At 31.1% G+C, this 19,825-nt stretch overlaps 1 protein-coding gene across 7 annotated transcripts in view; it reads left to right on the top strand.

Moving 5' to 3' along the window:
- Window positions 1–9,591: 9,591 nt before the first annotated feature.
- The window catches only part of LOC110030495, a 29,115-nt gene continuing 18,881 nt past the window's right edge, over window positions 9,592–19,825 (top strand). For all 7 annotated transcript variants that reach the window (XM_020733225.1, XM_020733224.1, XM_020733228.1 and 4 more), the window contains exon 1: window positions 9,592–9,755. The gene's annotated coding sequence lies outside the window, so the exon portion shown is untranslated. The remainder of the gene's footprint in view (window positions 9,756–19,825) is intronic.

The following is a 19,825-nucleotide window of genomic DNA, read 5'->3' as shown; positions in this document are numbered from 1 at the left end:
GAACTGGGGTAATTGGATAGATTTGGGGGTTCAATTGAGTGGGATTTAGGTTTTGGGTCAAATTGGGGCTTTTTTTTTACTTGGGTTGAAATTAGATTCAAATGTGGGTGATTTAGGCTTAGATTTGGTTTTAATCAAGCTTGAACATGATGATTTTGAGTTTGGAATTGAAATTGAGGAAGATTAGTATCAAATTGGTGGACATTTGGGGTGAATTGGGGTAGTTGGGCCATTAAAGGCAATTTGGGGCTTTTGGTCAAAATAGGTCAAATTAGTCAAATTGAGCTCAATGGAGTGGTCCAAATTGATTTTGGGGATATTTGAAATGATTTTGAAGGTTTTGGGACCATTTGGGTCACTAGGGGTGTTTTGGTAATTTTGGCCAAAATCAGGGGCATTTTGGTAATTTTTAAATTTTTGGGATGTTTTGGGTAATTTGGGTAGTTTCAAATGGTTTGCGATGATTTTTAAACAAAGTTTAGTATTTTGGCTAATTTGGGAAATTTTTGGGGCTTCAATGGTAGTTTGGTAAATTGGGTAGATTTGGGGGCAAAATGTTAAGTTGGGTATTTTGGTAAAATTGATGTGTCAATCATCATACTTGAGCCATGGACAAATATAATTCCATACTTTGGGTCCTCCATGTCCTGGTCCTAGCTAAGCTCTAGCCTATAGCTAATGGTTCTAGGGGACCATCTACATGAGTCTCCCAAAGGGTCAAAGGATCAAAGTTAAACATGTTTGGGCTTAGGATAATGAGTGGAAGTGTAATGGGCAAGTGTGTGGGAGTGTGTGTGAGACCAACCAAGAAGAACTTGCCAGAGGTTTAACCCTAAGGCCAAGCAGTCCTATGGGGACTCCCCTTAAGCTCCTCCATATTGACCCCACCTACTAAGTACTAGAGGTTATGACCAATATGTGGAACTTCAAGTTGAGCAAAGAAGAGTTTATAGTTTCAAATGGTGAGGGTTCCTTTTCTAGTCCTTTAGGAATAGTCAACAGGAAAGTCTTATAGCTAGACCCTAGGCTGCTAAAGAGGGAAAACTAGACCTCAACCAAAAATGAGGTCACATGATTTTTACTTTGAAACTCAAGTATGGCTGTGTTTTCCCCATGAATTCTAAGTAATTTCTTTACCATTTTCCTTAAAATAATAAATGATTAAGTATTGGAGGGAAGTTGTGTGAAGTATTAGAATTTAAAGTTGGAAGAACTTTTGATGATTTTAAACCTTGTGCTTCATTTACTTCTTGATTTGACCAATTAAGATGTTAATACATGCTGTGAGAACATGTAAGATTTGAGATGGTATTGTCTCAGTCAACAAATGGTAAGAATCACATTTGATTTCATGGATGAGAATGTAGTTCATAGGGTTGACTTTAAATATATAGGGAAATAAACTTTGAAGAGTGTAGAATTAGAAGACTTTAGAGTAACAGACTAAAGCCCCCAACTTGATTTATAGTTTTAAGATTTAATACGAGATGTTAGCCCCCAGGTTTAGGGAGAAGAGGGAACTCTAGAGTGAGAGCTATTATCTTCCTTACTAGCATCTCTAGTAAGGGAAAATAATATTATTGCTCTTATTTGACACAACATAATTAGAATATTTCCACAACATAATTCCTATAATTGTTATTAATTCATGATAAGGAAAAAAGATATTTTATTTATATTGCCTTAATCCTGCACATATCTGGTTAAGTTAGTTTATTTCTTACTTTATTCTCAACTACCAAAAATTACAAAAATAATTGAACTTTCATTTTTTTTTTTTGTATCTAGAGTTTAAGAAAGAAAATTTCACTAAGTAAAACTTTGATTATATAATTTCTCCTATTTTATAAAGTGCATATTATATTTTCCCCGGGGGTTCGATATTTGGGGCTTAATCAAAAAGGCCTATATTACTTGATAACGATACGTATACTTGTGTAGTATCCCGTATCATATATTAAATATTATAATTGTATTCTTACTTGCTTTGAAATTTAGAATTTACCTAGCTTTTGCTTGGGATTAAGTTTTGGGCTTTGTTGCAAGTTAAGAATTATAAATATGGAAATAAGCATATAGTCGCATACATTGCATTGACATTATAAAAAGAATCGACACCAAGTTTTTGGCACTGTTTCCAAGGTAAATTAACTAGAATTGCAAAATTTTTAAAGAGATTTTTAGAAAGAAAAAACTTTATTTTTATAAAATCTTATTTAAATTTTTAGATTCATTATAAGAATATTGTAGTGTTGTTTTGATATAATGTTCTTATTTGTGTGTTTTTATTTTATTTTATGTGTGCGTAGTTCAGGTTCTACAGGACTAGTGCCTTACGATTCTGAATTAGAAAGAACTATTAGAAAAATTTAAAAATTAAAAATTACTGAGAAAAATAAAAAATTTCCAGAAATGCCAAATCAAAATAATTAAAATATTGAAGCGTTTAGACCTTTAAGAGATTATGCAAACCCTACGGTGGATGAACTTCATTGTAGTATTAAAAAACCCATTATAGTGGCAAATTCATTTGAAATTAAACTCACTATTATCTAAATGGTATCAAATAATTAGTTTGTGGGAGCACCAACTGAAGATCCACATGGGGGAGCACCAACTAAAGATCCAAATTTACATCTTGTCAATTTTCTAAAATTATGTGCTACATTTTCAGATGATGCTACTAGACTTTGACTTTTTCCATTCTCACTGAGGGATAAGGCTAAGATATGGTTAAATTTGTTAGCACCTGGATCTATCAGAACTTGGAGTGATTTAGCATAGAAATTCCTTGCTAAATATTTTCCATCATGAAAAACTACGAAACCTAGAAATGATATCAAATCTTTTTGTCAGTTTGAAGAAGCGTGGGAATGATTTAAAGAACTCCTTAAAAAGTCTCCACACCATGTTGTACCAGATTGGTTAATAATTTAAACCTTTTTGAAAGGATTAGTTGGATCTTTTAGATCTATTATCGATGTTGTTGTTGTTGGTTCATTGATGTCAAAACCATTTCATGACACTTATGCTTTAATTGAAGAGATAGCTACTAATAATTTTTAATGGCATTATAAAAGGGTAAATCCTAAGAAAGTAGCTAATATTCATGAATATGATGCTTTTACAATGTTAGCAAATCAAGTTGCTGCAATTTCAAGTAAGTTAGATCAATTTAGAATGAATTTTTTCTCAACCAATTACAATGATTGAAGATGATTCATTAGGCCAAATATTAGATTCTCAAGCATCATTAGAGACTTTGAATTTCAAAAGCAACAAACAGAAAGACCTATATTCAAATTATTATAACTCAGGTTGGAAGAACCATCCCAACTTTAACTGCAACAATACCTGGGTGATAATAGTCAACAATGGGGGAACAATCAAGAAAACTCATTGGGAAACTGGAACAACCAAGAGAATAGTAATTGTAGATTAACTTATCCTCCAGGTTTTAACATTAATCCATAATTTAAGGAGAAAAAGTTATCTATAGAAGAAGTGATGTTACAAATGGGAAATCAGTTACAAAGTCAAGGAATTACAATTAAAAATATTGAGAATCAATTGGGACAAATAACAAATTCATTAAGTAATAGAACCCAAAAAACACTTCCTAGTAATGCTGAAGTAAATCCAAAAGACCAAAATAAAGAGCAAGTAAAAGCTGTTTAAGTTAGAAGCGGAAGAAAATTAGAAGGTAGAGTTCAAAAAGAGACTGAACTAGAGATAAAATAAATTGAAGAGCCTGAAGAGGACGCTCTGAAAGGCTTAGAGAGACCTATTTCTCCACTTAAAGTTGACTTGGAAAAACCGCCACCTCCATTTCCTCAGAGACTTCATCAACAAATCAACCTTAAGTCTTTAAATAATAAAATTTTCATTAAACAAAAAAACTAAGAAAGATAAAATCTTGTTTTAAAAAAGACTTTCCAAAAATCAAACAATAAAAATCTTTTTTCAAAATAAAATCTCTTTAAAACTTCAATAGACATTTCAAAAATAAAATTTGACAAAAAAAACTTTTTAAAAATAAACAAAGCTTAATAAAACTTAACCATATCTTTTTTTTAAGAAAATAAAATATAATATTTCTCGAAAAAAAAAACCTTTAATAAAAATTTTCCAATGAAACTTAATAAAAATTTTTCACATAACATAAAGTGACAAAAATAAAAATAAAAAACCTTCAAAAACAAAATCTCTTAAAACTTATCAAAACCTTCAGAATAAATGGTAAAAATAGCCAAGACCTTTAAAATAAAATAAAACTAATGAATAAATTCTTTTAAAATAAATGAACAACCTTTTAAGAGAGAAATTTAAGAGGAATTATAAAACTTTTATAGAAAAAAAAAAACAAAATGTTAATAAAACGTTTTGTTTTAAAGATCACCTTTTTCAAATATAAGCAAAACCTTCCAAAGTAAGGAAACTTAAATAAAGCTATTTCAAAATAAAACTTAAAACTTAAACAAAATTAAAACAGGACTAACCTTGAGACAATATTTTGTAGTAAATTTGAAACCTTTTTAAAAAATGAATAAACTCACCAATCATTATCAAAATTACATTACTTTGCAAATCCTTCTGAATATGTTACCTTATGCAATACTTATACATATGTATATGAATGGCTTATGATTGAACATGTTCTAATTCAAAAACATGTGATTTATAAGCTTGTCTATTAAACATATAAGTCTTGAGCAATTTCATTCATGCACACTTCCCACATTAAGGTTCATTCACATGTTAATAATATCCCCGCATGACTAAACAAACATATTTTACAAAACTATCTTTTTCATGTGTAAGAATTTTTGTAAAATAAGCATGTGAATGAAAAGTTTGAAAAGTGTAAATATAAACTACTTGAATGAAACTTTTCATAATGTATACATTCAACACAGAACAGTAAACCAAACACTTGAAGTTAAACCTAGGAAAGAGAAATCAAATGAAGAACACATTTGATAGAAAATTAAATGCAAAGCTTAAACCTAAAAAAATTTGATTTTTATAAAAATTTAAAAACTAGGAATAAAAAAATCATGAATTAAATATAAAACTCAAAATTAAATAAAAAATTCACTAATTTAAATAACATGAACCACAACTAGGCATATCAATTGTGAACCCGAGGTTGACCAACTTAAAATAAAACTGAGGATTACACACACCCTGGAATAGTCTAGTGCAGAAGCTTATGTTATTTTACTAGATACCAATAGTTAGTGTTAAGGACTAGGACATATAAAACAAACAACCTTACCCCCTTGGATTATGTAGGAGCCCTAGGATGAAGTAACTCAAGATTATTGGCAAAGATACCTCAAACTGCCTAATTGAAAGAATATATATACACTTTTCATCACTATGATAATAGTGGAAACCACTAACTATCTGGTTAGTTAATAGTCTAAGGATCATAATGCACATGGGATAATGTAAAGCCATGAACATCATCGTTGTGGGTGATATTCTCAAAAATTAGATTGGTCTGCCCATTTAGCCTCCTTCATAGTCTAGGTTTTTTTTAAGGTTAAGAAATCACTTTCATTTAGAGATCTTTCTAATATATCATTCTCCTTTGCCAAGAGTTAAAACCTCAAATCCAAGTCTTCAATCGCACAACATCAAATCCAAACCTCTAATCTAGTCAGCCTTCATTATCAATCATAATTCGAATCCTCAAATTCAATCCTTTAACTTTTAAATCCTCAAATTCAAATACTCAACTTCAAACCCTCAAATTCAACTAAAACTTCTCAAAACTAAAAGAACACCTTAAACCTATAATCTCAAATTTAATAAACTTTAAAAAATTTAACTAACTTTATCAAACTTCAACAAATTCAACAAACCTTAGCTGTTATAACAAACTTTAATAAATTAACAAACTTAAAAAAATTCCATAATCAACTTTTAACAACCTTAAAATAAAGTAAAATTGACTTTTAAGAACCATAAAGCAAATAAAATAATTTCAAGGCAAACCTTAAACACCTTAATAAACTCAAATAAACATTAATAAATCTTCAAATAAATTTTAAATGACCCTAAAACAAACCCAATAATGCTAATTAGCATTAAAAATAAATTTCAAAAAACCTTAATAAAATTCAAATAAGTAAACAAACAAACTCAAACACTCCTAAAACAAATCAAGCATCTTCACACCAAACTTGAAAAATACTTTAAATACACCTCAGACAAGTAACCTTTACAACTTAAAATAAATCCTAATTAATCAAAATAAATTAACTCAAAACAAAAATTTAAACAAAATTGAATCCAACCAACTCAAGTTTTCACTTTAAATGAATCACCAAACTCAAACTCTTTTTAACCAACAATCAACCCAAAATAAAATAATCAAAATAAAAAACTTTCAAACTAACTCTAAATTTTTAAATCCACAAGTCAACCTCTTTTTTAACAAATATTTATTCCAATCCCCATGGCAAGCCTTCTTCACATAGTTATCCAACCCTTTTCCTCGTCTTTCCATGACTTACTGCTATTGAACTATATGTCTCAATCCTTAAATTCCATGTAATCTTTTCAAAATTGAAGTCTATCAAATATAAAGTTCTAAACTCAATCTCACATAGACTTACCAAGTAATCATGCACGATATAAACAAAAAATTTAATCGAGAGTATTCTCGGGAGCCATAACTCCTGAGATGTAATTAATTACAAGAGCTTCCTCTTGTAGGGACACCTAACCCAAAAAAAAAAAACCCCTATCTTACCCCAATAAGGTAGGGAAAACTCTTGGTTCCGTAAACCTATAAATCTTGAAGATTTTCTTCATCCGAGTGATATTAGATCTATGTTAAGGTAATATTCATAACATTTATAGCATTATATTATTCTTCAGATGACACATCCTACCATTTAAATATAAATCTTTTGAGATCTATGATGGACAACACATCAAACAAACAATATCTCCACCATGTTTGCTGCAAGTGTTGAAAATATATAGGAATGATCTGCCATTCTTTTTTTTATTCATATACAAGTTTCATTAAGAATGATTAAAGGAGCATCAACAGCAGTATGTCAGCTAAAATTTCTCTAATCAATTTTTGGTAACATATCAACAACAATATTGGCCAAAATTTTTGAAGAATAATGCCACCACTATATCAACTAGAAATTGATTAGAAAATTTTTGATCAATTATCACTATTTTGGCAAATTTTATGACACTTTGTTTATTTGAGAACACATCTCATTTTGTGATGGATATTTAGCTAGAAAACCTTTAGTAATGAATTCTAATGAATTTTTCTCTTGACAAAATACATTTATATCTAAGTGATTATTATCAAAATAATATATTCATATAATCTACCATTATTGTTTTTCTTAAATATTGCCAAATTTTTAAGAAATTGTTCACTAAAAATAGTAACATTTTTGGAAGTAATAAGAATATTGATGCTTGATTCATTCAAAGAAAAATTTTACTATAAAAATATTAGTTTGAACTCAGTTTAAACAAAGGTCAAATGGTTTTTTACATCTTTACATGTTTATTCAAATAAAATTTCACAAGTTTAGTAAATGGTGGGAAAATGTTTAATTTTTTAAAGAGCTTCGAGTCATGTTCAAAGCTACACTAATATGCTTTGAAATTTGTCCAAATCGAGTTTGAATTAAGTTTAAAGCTTTAATCATTGATTAACCTTTATTTAAACCTATTTTTAAAAACCTCTCCTTTGCTTGACATTTAGATTTTATCAAAATGAACTTAGATTTCAAAGATTTAATTCCCTATAATAGATTTATCACACTTCATTGATATTCAACTTTCCTGGTAGCCTTCTTTTGTGAACAAGCAAAATTTCATTGAAACATGACTTTCTCTTGAAGGCGGGCAAACACTTCAATACAAACATGCCACTTATTAAGAGCATGCAAACACTTTGTTTGAAATTAAATCAATTATGTCTTCTTTAAATATTAGAAAAAATGCTTTATACGGAGGGAAACAAAATTACTAAATTAGATAGCCTTGTCCTAAATTATAATATTTGACTATAATACTTTGTTTTATTATAGCATCATGATACTCATACAATGTTGTAAGAAGAAATCTCATAAAAATAAGAAATCAACAATGTTTATGGGAGTAAATGTAAAATTGTTATGAAAACATAAACAAATGATGCTTCTTTTTTTTTCGAGAGAGATATCGACAATATTTTGAGCTAGATGTATATTCCTTGACAATATTGTCATCCTAAATGAAGTTAATTAATATTTACCCAAATAATTTATTTAAAAAGATTTATTTTAAGAAATATAGTCATGTTTCTATTTTAAAATTCTCCTCAATTTTGAAAAAAAATCAATAACATCAACTTACTTATGGAAATATCAATATTTAGGGTGAGCAATCACGGCAATGTATTAAATTTGGTTATGTCCCTAATTAAAATATGGACTTATAACTTTTGATATTTGATTAAACCACATTATCTAATTATAGAGTAGTGATTTCTTTTGATAATGCTAGAAGAAATCTTACACAAATAAACCACAAATTCAATAATATTTATGAGAGTAAATTTAAAGTATGTTTAAACGAGAAAATAAGATGCTTATGCATCTTTTTAATTGAGTATTGAGAATAGCTTGAGTGTGATATATATATACTTATTAATATTATTGTTCTAAATAATTTTAATGAATATTTAGTAAAAGCAAATATATTTAAACAATTTTATTTTAAGGACATAAAATTTCTCTTTTAGAATTCTTTTTTACTTCAAAAATAAAAATCAACAATGCCGATGCCCAAAAAATAATGGAAAATTTTTCTGTATGGACTCCGGACGTAGCACTATGTGTGGATTCCAATAATATGTCATCATGTGTGCTCCATCACGGAGGTTATTTTATTGAAGTGAAGACTATTTCGAGACCATTTTGAGATTTTTGAAAAGAAACACATATATTTCATTTCAATAACCTCGAAATAACTCATAAATAACTTCGAAATAACATTCGCGGTTCTACTTCAATAATTTCAAAATAATCTCATTGAAATAATATCGTGGAGGTTATTTCTGTTTTATTAAAGAAAAACTCATATATTCCACTTCAATTACACCTAAATAACCTAGAAATAACCTTCACGATGTTATTTCAATGAGGTTATTTCGGGGTTAATGAAGTGGAACTGTGGAAGTTATTTCGAGGTTATTTTGATATTATTGCAAAGTCCACAATTACACTTTAATATTTTTTAGGTGAACCTGATGTAACACATATTACATCCGGATTACGGACAGAAAATTTTTTCCATAACAACCGTCAAAGGCTAGAGAATTGAAGAAGTTTTGTTTAATGAATAATTTAATACTTTTTAGGTGAGTCTGATGTAACACATATAATTGTATATTACTAGGAGTCCGCACTTAGAATTACATCCAGATTTCAGAGAGAAAATTTGTCCATAACAACCGTCGTAGGCTAGAGAATTGAAGAAGTTTTGTTTAATGAATAATCTATACCTATAGCTTAGTTTATCTCGAACTGACCATCTTATGCAATGTAATTTCACGAATTAAAAAAAAAAATGCTACGAACCCTAGAACACGGCGAACAAAACCACATATCCGTACGTTTTCGGCTGGAACGTCTGTTCCTGAAAACAGGCATTTTTTCGAGCGCTATCCTCTCTTCTGCTATTCAGCTTCGGCACACAGTGGTCTTGTTGTGTTTTGGGTGGTGAGTGCCCCCAACATTTATACTTAGGATTATTGGGATCATTTTGACTTATGATGCCATGTATATTTATTGCAATCATCGCTTTGATTTTCATAATTGGTCGAATTTTGTAGCTCATATTGCTTTTATATGCTTACCTACATTTGGTTGAATGCAGATTCACCTGGTTTTGTTTTGCTAGAGATGACCAGGGGAACTCTAAGCCTGTGTGTTAAAATTGGTCCATAAATGTATATTGTACATGTGTTAGAATTGAGGAACTCCATGTCGTTTTAGTCTTACCTTTGCCTACTCCTTTCTCCCTGACTCTGTATCAGCTCCAGTGGCGCATCGCCCTCTCCTGTGGCTTTGGCTCCGCCTCCCGTTTTCTCGTCACCAAATAGTTCAAGTTTCAGTTCAAAGTCTTATTTTTCTTGCATTTCTTGTGTTTTTTTGAAACTAAACAAATAATTTAATGTAATCAGAATATACCGCATTTAATTAGAATTATTTCCTCAAAATTTATAATTATGTATGCTTGCCACATTTTATATTCAATAGGGCAATATATTTTCACTGCTTATTTAGCAATATTATAATAGAAATAGGACCGTTCAATTCTTTTTGTGTTTGCTATTTTTATGTTGCTTGATGTCTTAAACTATGGTCATTTGGAATTGGGCTCTTTATAGTAAAGCCATTGTCTTTGTCTTATCTATTTATTTTTCGAAATCATGCCATTGTTGCAGCAATTTTCAAGAGAATTTTTACTTTTCAATTCGTTTATTTGTGTTTGATATTTTTATAGACACTGGCATAACATGGGTACTATATCTGAGATGTGAAAAGGCCCAATTTGAGCTTAAAAGGAAAAACAGTTAAATGTCTTTCCAGATGCAATGACAAGCGTTATCCAACATAAAAATATTTGAAAAAAGACTGGCGATATTTTATGTTTTGGCGAGAGGGTTGCATTTACATTTATAATTTAATATGCACTAATTATTGTTTGTCTTGTAAATTTGTATCTTTATGTAAGTAATGTATGCATGCATCCTTATGTGAAAATTTAGTCTTTTTTGTTGATCTACATGTGTCACCAAACAATACAAATTCAATTGACTTATGGGCAATTTTAATGACTATTGTCAAGCATAGTATCACATAAAATTAATTCAACGTGTTTTGAAATACAACATGTATATCAAGATGTTTTTGTTACATTTAATTGTGATAATGTGTCTACAACATAAAAAAAATACAATAGAAGTAGAGCCCTCAATAAATTCAATCGATTAGATCAAATACAATGATAATGATGAAGGACAAATGCACTGACAAAGAAGTTTTGTTTGAAATGCACCGCAAAAATAAAAATCTCTCAAATCTTACTCATTTCATGAAAAATAGGTCACAATTACCTAGAAAAGGCATTTGTGTTGCCTATGTCAACACCCCTTTGTCACCACCCAAAAGCAAAATAAAAAGTTTACATGCATCCAGTTTACACTTGCAAATGACATAAATTGAGTGAGATCTGATGCGTACTTACGTTATTACTTACACAGATACAATGACACACATGTAGACACATAGGTATACAAACACAGAGAAAAACACACAAACACGCACGCACGCACACACACGCACGCACGCACACACACGCACACACACACACACACTCACACACACACATATATATACACACATACATGAATATTCATACATATATACACATATATACATTCATACATCCAAACTTAAAATAATAGTAAAAAAAAAAAATTATCTGATAGCCTTACTTGCAACGCTCCTCTCAACATGCAACTCCCCTTCTCAATAGTTCATCTCTAGCTCTTGCTCATGCCTCACATATTTCCTTTTCTCTATCTTTTTATCTCACGGTAATGCTCTCCTAACTTCTTCAATCCCGAAGTCCCTGCTATGATCCCTCTTCCTCCCTCCCTTATCATCATATGCATACCTCACTCCATCTACGTCCTCTCCTCTCATACTCTTTGTTTTCCAAAATTGTGCTTGTCACTTCGCTACTTGCATGCTTACTAGCCAATACTCATTTTCCATGTCGCTGATCTCTCCAAGTGTCTCCTCCTTTTTAGCATTAAGATGTGAGTCTATAACAGTCCCGTTTCAGTTACGAGAGGGAAAGAAAATGTAGGGAGGCGAGAGGTATCGAAGAGCTGAGCAAAAGGAGGATGAAGCGAGGAGTCTGGAAGTTGAAACTAAGTGTCGGGAAATTGAATAAAGGGGAAACGAGAAGGTCGGAAGGCAAGAAATTACATTCGCACTATGAAAAAACACACTTGAGGGAGAGAGAGGTGAGATTGATTTACTTGGGAGTTGAGAGGCGTGTGAAGGAGAGGAGTATGGCGTCGGAAGGAGGTAGCCCCGTGTGGTTCGCTGCTATGTCAAGCCGTGATTAAAGGAGTCAAGGAAGAAGTTGCAGCTCTTTTGAGGAGCTTTCTATGCTTGCATAAAAGCTTCAAGTGTGCCCTAGCTTACCATCGAAGAATAAAAGAGGAAGAAAGGAAGAGAAGAGTGGCGGCTTAGGAGGATCGAGTGTAGGCTGAATCGCGCAGAGGAGGAAGGAGTGTCTTCGCACGTAGGGCTCAATTGAGTGTTATCCAGGTGAGTTTTAATAACTTTAAGATATTTAATAAGAATTTATATAGACATATAATTAGCAGTATATAAAGTAAAGAATGAAAATTTAATACTTAAATAAAGTAATGTTAATGGTTTATAAAATAATATTTTATTTTAAAGTTTTGTAATGTAAACAATGACAAATGAAATTAGAGAAAGTCGTCTTAGATGGTTTGGTCACATTAAGCGTCGACCATCTGATGATCCGATTAGAATAGTAGATAGTAGATGTTTTAGATTCGACTTATGTTAAGAAAGATAGAGGTTGACCTAAGAAGACTTGGGCTTATTGTATAAAAAATGATATTAATTTATTAGAACTAAATGAAAATATGACACTAAATAGGACACAATGGAGAAAAAATGATTCATGTAGCCGACCCTACGTAGTGTGATTAAGGCTTTGTTGTTGTAGTTTATAAAATAATAACTTATTTTAAAGTTTTATAATATAAATACCAGGTTAGATTGCCACTTTAGAAAAGTTTACGTCAGGGCAAATCTTATCAAATTAAGTGTCACAATATTGTTATAGTGTCTCTTCTAAACCAGTTGTATGGATTGTTATTCATGTTTGATTAATGAAATTGATTTTTCTATTATTAAATTTTATTAGTCATCTCAATACAAATGCTTATAGTCATAGATTATGAAATAATTGATGCGGTACATTATTATATGTTGAGGATATGAAATTGTGAATAATAAAATCTACGTAGAGTGATTGTATGTGTATGTTTGACTATGATGGAGTTACCTTTAATGACACTAGTGAGAGAATACAAATGTACTTATGCTCGAATATGAAAAAGAATAATGATATTGAAGTACTTTAAGTGATATTATAATTTTTGGATGATGCTCCTCTGACGGCTGTACAAATATACAATGATATTGATATGTTATTGATATGATAAGATTCATTGATTGCATGTTAAATATTTATATTTATTCATAAAAAAGTTTAACTGACATGCATTTTGTTTTCTCTTTCCTTATATTGCTATCGTTTAGGAGTATGTGTATTCACTTGCTTGTTTGACTCATTATTATTTTTAAACTAACTTTTCAAATTCACTAAGTGGCGAAAGATAAACGATAGAAAAGAAAACATGTATAAAAGACGCGAAAAACCACAAATAAGGTTAATTTAAATATATTATTTTAATTTATTTCGATTAGTAACTCTTTCATCTATTAAATAGTAACTGAATATAGAAAATTTAATTCACATCGTCCGACCGTCTATCATCATTTTGGTTAACTCTAAGCCCTAGGTTGGGTCGTGACAAAAGTGTCATTAGAGCCCATGGTTTAAGATTAATTATTTAAATATCGATGAAAGAGCCAATAGAATAATTATAAGAATATTTTAATAATTATAAAATTAAAGTTAACTCAAATTAATAATTACATACATTTAGACATAGTGATGCAACTGAAATTATAGAATAATAAAATTCAATAGAAAATGAAGAAATACATCTTACTATAATTGTGAACGCGAATGTCTTGATTCAAATGATGACAGCGAAGACTCAGCTGATTCAACAGTTCATATTGCAGCCTACCAGGAGTAATACAATCATTGTAGATAAGTATTCAAAGATATCTCAAGATCTGCGTCCATCTTTGTTTAAGGGAACTGAAGATCCAATTGAAGTGGAGAACTGCGAATGAGGATAGAAAAGTACATGATAACATGGCTTGTCTGGTTGAAAGAAGAGTACTATTGGCAACATTTATATTGGATAAGGATGCGGAAAGGTGGTAACATGAGCAACATCAGGACAGGTTAAGGGGCATACCCAACATGATGATAAGTTGGGAGAAATTCGTGGACCATTTTAGAGAGTGGTTAGTACCCCAATCCCATTGACGACAGATGCAGGATAAATTCATCAAGTTGAGGCAAGGAGAGAAGGCAATCTTGTAGTACGAAGCGGAATTCACTGTACAGTTGAGGCTTATGCCACAATTGATCACTTCTACATAAGAAGAATGTATAGATTTCTTTCATGATTAAATGATTTGATCAGACAACTGTTGGTATTTTTTAGGATCGATGAATAGTCGGTACTAGTGGAACGAGCTAGAAAAGTAGAGATCAACTATCATCTTACTCAGAAGCGTAAGGAGAGCACAAGAGGAAGAATAATGGTGAAGGTGATCATGTGGATTACTCAGAAGGATCCAATGGAAAGAAGTCTAAGAACAATTCCGGTGGAGTTAGTAGAGGTATGCGCAGAATACCATAGCCACTTGTGTCAAATGTGGAAGACAACATAAGGGTGAATGTTTGATGGGCTTTAACACTTGTTCTTCGTGCTGTCAGCCTGTTCATATAGCAATATATTGTCGATCTCTTGACCAAAAGAGCACCGACAATAAGAAATCAAGCGGAGCTCTTTTAGAAAAGCCGGCAGGTGGGCAAAAAAAGTTAGTCTATTTCATCAGCTCCTACCCAAGGTTAACCAAGACATCCTGTTCGATCTCAGGTATATTCCCTCACTCATAGTGAGTCTGAATAACCTACTGTTGCTGATGGTGGTGTGGTCTGATGAGTTTGGCATTTTCTTGCATTTAAAGGTATTTTCCTAGTATATTTTCTTGCTTCGGTATTGTAATCTGAAGTATAGTCAAGTCGTCTTGTAACGAATCTTTATCTTTATATTGATTACCTTTTTGTCTTAATAAATGACCCTTAATTTCATCATAAAATTTATAAATAGCTTGTGTTGATCTGTTAATGTGAAATGAGTTGAGGTATGTTTATAAATTTCGAGGACAAAATTTTAGTAAGTAGGGAAGATTGTAACACTCTCGTTTCAGCTATGGGCAGAGGGAAAACGTAGGGAGGCAAGAGGAATCGAAGAGCTGAGCAGAAGAGAAATGAAGCGAGGAGTCGCGAAGGTCAAACGATGCGTCGGGAAACCAAATGGAGGGGAAATGAGGAGGTCAGAAGCCAGGACGTTACTTTCGCTCTATCAAAAGGACGCACTTTAGGGGGGAGAGGTGAGATCGACTTACCTGGGAGTCGAGAGGCATGCAAAGAAGAGGACGGCGTCATAAGAGGGAGGCGGCAACGCCTAGTGGTTTGCTACTATGTTGAGCTGCGATTAAAGGAGTCGAGGAAGAAGTTGCATTTCTGTTGAGGAGCTTTCCTTGCTTGCGTAGCTGGCCATTGAAGAAGAGAAGAGGAAGAAAGGGGGAGAAGAGTGGCGGCTTGAGAGGATCGAGTGTAGGCCGGAGTGCGCAGAGGAGGAAGGCGAGTCTTTACACATAGGGCTCGATCGAGTGTTATCCAGGTGAGTTTTAATAACCTTAAGATATTTAATAAGAATTTATATAGACATATAATTAGCAGTATATAAAGTAAAGAATGAAAATTTAATACTTAAATAAAGTAATGTTAATGGTTTATAAAATAATATTTTATTTTAAAGTTTTGTAATGTAAACACCAAGTTAGGTTTCCACTTTAGAAGAGTTAACATGAGAACAAATCTTATCAAATTAAGTGTCATTGATGTGAGTACCTTTAAAGTTTTTTAATATAAATACCAGGTTAGGTTCCTACTTTAGAATAGTCGACATGACAATAAATCTTATCAAATTAAGTGTCATTGATGTGAGTACCTTTAAAGTTTTTTAATATAAATACCAGGTTAGGTTCCTACTTTAGAATAGTCGAGTCGACATGACAATAAATCAAATTAAGTGTCATTGATGTGAGTACCCCAACTCTTAAATTACAGTATTATTTTAGTATCCATTCTAAACCAGTTGTATGGATTGTTATTCATGCTTGATTAATGAAATTAATTACTGTATTATTGAATTTTATCGGTCATCTCGATATGAATGCTTATAGTCACATATTATGAAATAATTGATGCATTATAATATTACATGTTGAGTGATATGAAACTTTGAATGATAAAATCTACAAAGAGTGATTGTATGTGTATGCTTGACTACGATGGAGTCACCCCTTAATGGTACTAGTGAGGGATTACTAAGATATCAGTGCACGTATATGAAAAAGAATATTGATATTGAAGTACCTTAAACGGTACAATTTTTTTACGATGCTCCTGTGACGGTTGTACAAATATAGAATGATATTGGTTTGCTATTGATATAATAAGATCCATTGATAATATGTTAAATATTTATATTGATTTATTGAAAAGTTTAACTGACATGCATTTTGTTTTTTTTTTCTTATATTGTTGTAGCTTAGGAGTATGAGTATTCACTGGCTTGTTTAGCTCACTGTTATTTTTAAACTAACTTTTTAGGTTATTTAAATGACTAAAGATGAACGATAGAAGAAAAAATTTGTATAGAAAACACGAAGAATCAGTAACGAGGTAAAATTAAATATATTATTTTTAATTTATTTCGATTAGTGACACTTTTATTTATTAAATAGTAACTGAATATTGAAAATTTATGTTCACATTGTTCGACCGTCTGTTCTCGTCTTGATTAATTCCAAGCTTCGAGCCGGTTCATGATTGAGACATTCTAGCTTAGTGATCTAACATCCCTTCCTCATTAAAAACCTACCTCTCCTCACATAGCAACAGTACCGACAGCTACTCATGATAGCTCATTGAACTCGTGTGACTTCTTCTTCCTATGCCCATGATGTCACTCTCTAGCTGCTAGCACATCCGCTGCCAACTTCTCCTACCTTACTCAGCCAATGCTGACCAACTTCCTCTCCTTCAGCTAGCCTCAGCTTCTCTTCCCCAATTGCCAATTTTTGCCAAGACTCCTTCAATCATATATTTGTTTGCAAGTAGTGCCGTTAAAGATCGTCTGCTTGCCACTAGTTTTAGTAGTCAATGACCACCATACCTCGCTGTGTTATAGCTAATTTGACAAAATGGTAAATACAAATTTTGCTTTTAGATTATATCCCATCTTTCATACCTCCTGTAAATAAAATATCAAATTTTATTGATAAAAATGTACACTTTCATTCTGTTCATTATAATATATAGAAGTTTATATATCAATTTGTAAGAATATAAAAGTTACATATTCAATTTGTATTTAAATAAATTTTTTGAAACTTTTATTAATTTTTTGTTAGCAATGTTATTAGTTACTTTAGCATTGAAGTAAAGCAAATGCTTCCTGGAGGGTGCTAACTCTTTTCCGAGCATGCTTGGAATCGAAATTAACACCACTTTCTGTTCAGCATCGACACCTTGGCTCCAATCATTTACGACTATGTGATGAATGCCCGGATCCTCAGGAACAGCCTGTAAATAATTCTATTTGCAAAATTAAACTTTTTTTGCCGATATGATTCTAAAAGCAATCTATTATTATGTTTCATTTCAATATAAATATCAATATTGCATGAAAAACAATGAGTTTGCATTTGAAATTGCTAGTGAAAGAGCAGTGGTAACATGGTAAGCTATCTGTCAGAGTATAGTCGTTTAATAGTTACTGGAAAGAAAAAAAAAATGGAAGATTTACATACATCCCAGCCAATCATGTGTATTTACATATCTAACACATTAACTTCAATTTTTACGTGTATAACATCTTATCTATGCATAGTAAGATGTAGAATTTCCATAAGTTGAAATGGTGGTATTTTTTATGTGATATGAAAGATTTGGATGAAATAAATGTTAAAGGCGGAATATAGGTGTTACGTAAATACAAATCGATTGGGTAGTATGTATGTAAATGCCCTAAAAAAAATTGGAAGATTGTTGCATGACCTTTAGTTAAATGGTGGTATTTTTTATGTGATATGAAAGATTTGGATGAAATAAATGTTAAAGGCGGAATATAGGTGTTACGTAAATACAAATCGATTGGGTAGTATGTATGTAAATGCCCTAAAAAAAATTGGAAGATTTACATACTTGCCAATCAATTCTTTTTTTGTTACATATCTAACACCTAAACTTCTATTTTTACATACAAGCCACCTTACCTGGGCATGAAAAGGTGCATTTCACTTTCTAAAAGTTAAATGGTGGTATTTTTTATGTGATATGAAAGATTTAAGTGGTATAAATGTGAAAAAAGTTTAGTTGTTAGATATGTAAATACATATAAATAGCCACCTTACCTGGGCATGAAAAGGTGCATTTCACTTTCTAAAAGTTAAATGGTGGTATTTTTTATGTGATATGAAAGATTTAAGTGGTATAAATGTGAAAAAAGTTTAGTTGTTAGATATGTAAATACATATAAATTGTGTGGTATGGATGTAAATGCCCTCCAAAAAAAATGAGTTCAATAAATATAATGCGTTAAAAGATTTGACATTTAATAGTTGTAATTATTTGTGGTGCACTGTTATACTTAATGCATATGATATTACTTTGTTATATTTAAGCAACTATAACATGTCTATTTACTGTTACTGTTGCACTAAGCTAGTTAATATTATAAATAAAATGCTCATATTTGTCACAAATCTTCATGTATATTATTTTTTCTTATATATTTTACATTTTATTTTTTGACAATGTTTATATCATTGAGTATGGATCTCATAAGATATTATAACTATGAATTTAGGAAAGGGGAAGGAGTAGGTGGATTTCTAGTCATGCGACCTGTCTATACATATAGCGTTTTGTCTTAATGAATTAATACGGTGCGTTAAAAGATTTGACATTTAATAGTTAAATAATTTCTGGCGCACTATTATATTTAATTCATATGATAGTGTTTCTCTTTTTTTATGCAAGTAGAACATGTCTATTTAATGTTTCTATTTCACTAAGCTTTTTAAAACTAAAAAAAAAATGCTCACATTTGTCACAAATCATCATGTATATCGTTATTATTTTTTTATATTTAAATCTTATTTTAAGATAGTTTATCTTATTGAATGCTATACTTAATTCATATATGAAATGGACTAATATATTGCGTTAAGATATTTGACAATTAATAGGTGCAATTATACACCAAGCTAGTTAAAATTATGAATGGACTCATATTTGTCACAAATCATCTTGTATATTATTTTTTTCCTTGTTTATTTGAATCTTATTTTAACATTGTTTGTCTCATTGGGTATGGAACTCACCAGATATTGTAACTATGAATTTAGGGGACTCATATTTGTCACAAATCATCTTGTATATTATTTTTTTCCTTGTTTATTTGAATCTTATTTTAACATTGTTTGTCTCATTGGGTGTGGAACTCACCAGATATTATAACTATGAATTTAGAAAAGTAGAAGGAGCCGGTGGATATAGAGTCATGTGACCTTCCTGTCTACGTAGCATTTTGATTGTATAGCTTTGGTGGCCTGTAAGGTGACCTCATTTGTAAACCATTGAAGGATTTCACCAATCTTTCTAGCCTTGTAAACTTCCTCAACAATAATATAATCATATTTTCTCTTTTGATGTTTTAGTACTTCAA

Source organism: Phalaenopsis equestris, unplaced genomic scaffold (assembly GCF_001263595.1).
Source record: "Phalaenopsis equestris unplaced genomic scaffold, ASM126359v1 Scaffold000727, whole genome shotgun sequence".
Lineage (NCBI taxonomy): Eukaryota > Viridiplantae > Streptophyta > Magnoliopsida > Asparagales > Orchidaceae > Phalaenopsis > Phalaenopsis equestris.
Note: the sequence above shows the minus strand (reverse complement) of the source record. Positions and strands in the feature narration are given on the sequence as shown.